We start from the raw sequence: 2,203 nt of genomic DNA on the forward strand, positions 1-2,203 counted from the left end.
TTGAACATTGGTCATTGGCCAATCCGTCCGACATTGAACATTGTTCATTGGCCAATCCGTCCGACATTGAACTTTGGTCATTGGCCAATCCGTCCGACATTGAACTTTGGTCATTGGCCAATCCGTCCGACATTGAACATTGGTCATTGGCCAATCCGTCCGACATTGAACTTTGGTCATTGGCCAATCCGTCCGACATTGAACATTGTTCATTGGCCAATCCGTCCGACATTGAACATTGGTCATTGGCCAATCCGTTCGACATTGTACATTGTTCATTGGCCAATCCGTCCGACATTGAACTTTGTTCATTGGCCAATCCGTCCGACATTGAACATTGTTCATTGGCCAATCCGTCCGACATTGAACATTGGTCATTGGCCAATCCGTCCGACATTGAACATTGGTCATTGGCCAATCCGTCCGACATTGAACTTTGTTCATTGGCCAATCCGTCCTACATTGAACATTGTTCATTGGCCAATCCGTCCAACATTGAACATTGGTCATTGGCCAATCCGTCCGACATTGAACATTGTTCATTGGCCAATCCGTCCTACATTGAACATTGTTCATTGGCCAATCCGTCCGACATTGAACATTGTTCATTGGCCAATCCGTCCGACATTGAACATTGTTCATTGGCCAATCCGTCCAACATTGAACATTAATTAGGTCAGTCAAAGATATATCATGGCAAGGACATCAAACACAGATCAGTTTAATTAACAAACACAATCGTGCTGTACCCGTTCTTCACAGTTACATTTTATAGCATAGATCTGTTTGAACCAGAAATGAACCAGTGACAGTTTTAAATATGGATATTTTGGTATCGTTTTGAAGATCAGAATCCCTATTCAACGTGACAGGTTGTAAGTGGGTGTAGTTCGGAGATAAAGTTGAGGTTATGTTTGGCCGAGCTACATGAAAGTAATGAAAAAAAAGAAGAAAAGAAAGAAAGAAAAACAGTTCAGCAGTTTCGCTTGCAGTGCCGCAAACACAAAGTGGGTCATTTATTAAATGTCTGTTGAACATCTCGTTGCTCAAGTCACGAATCCCAGTCTGATTCTGATTCTGAGCTCTGTCATGGACTTTGGTGCCGGCATCTGTGTGACCACTTTCACTTTCTTGAAAGGAGCTGATGACATGTCCGAGGAATTTCACTTCAGTTTGTTTGAAATAACACTTGTGTCCGTTCCCTTTGAGTCCTGTGTCTCCAGTCCTCTGGAGAACTGCGCTCAGTCGCTGATCATGCTCTTCTGATCAGCCACAGATGATTGTAACATCCATTGTATCATCCATCATCACTGTATCATCCATTGTATCGCCCATCATGATTGCATCACCATTGTATCATTCATCATCCATTGTATCACCTATCATAATTGCATCACCATTGTATCATCCATTGTATCATCTATCATAATTGTATCATCCATTGTATCATTCATCATCAATTGTATCATCCATCATGATTGTACCATCCATCATCCGTTGTATCATCCATTGTACCATCCATTGTATCATCCATTGTATCATCCATTGTATCATCCATCATCCATTGTATCATCCATCATGATTGTATCATCATTGTATCATCCACCATAATTGTATCATCCATTGGATCATCCATTGTATCATCCATCATGATTGTATCATCCATCATCCATTGTATCATCCATTGTACCATTCATCATCCATTGTATCATCCATCATGATTGTATCATCCATCATCCATTGTATCATCCATTATATCATCCATCATGATTGCATCACCATTGTATCATCCATTGTACCATCCATCATCCATTGTATCATCCATTGTATCATCCATCATGATTGTACCATCCATTGTGACGGTATCATCTATTGTACCATCCATTGTATCATCCATCATGATTGTACCATCCATTATGACGGTATCATCTATTGTACCATCCATTGTATCATCCATCATCCATTGTATCATCCATCATGATTGTACCGTCCATTGTATCATCCATCATGATTGTACCGTCCATTATGACTGTATCATCCATTGTACCATCCATTATGACTGTATCATCCATTGTATCATCCATTGTATCATCAATCATGATTGTACCATCCATTATGACTGTATCATCCATTGTACCATCCATTATGACTGTATCATCCATTGTACCATCCATTATGACTGCATCATCCATTGTATGATCCG

Source organism: Babylonia areolata, chromosome 10 (assembly GCF_041734735.1).
Source record: "Babylonia areolata isolate BAREFJ2019XMU chromosome 10, ASM4173473v1, whole genome shotgun sequence".
Lineage (NCBI taxonomy): Eukaryota > Metazoa > Mollusca > Gastropoda > Neogastropoda > Buccinidae > Babylonia > Babylonia areolata.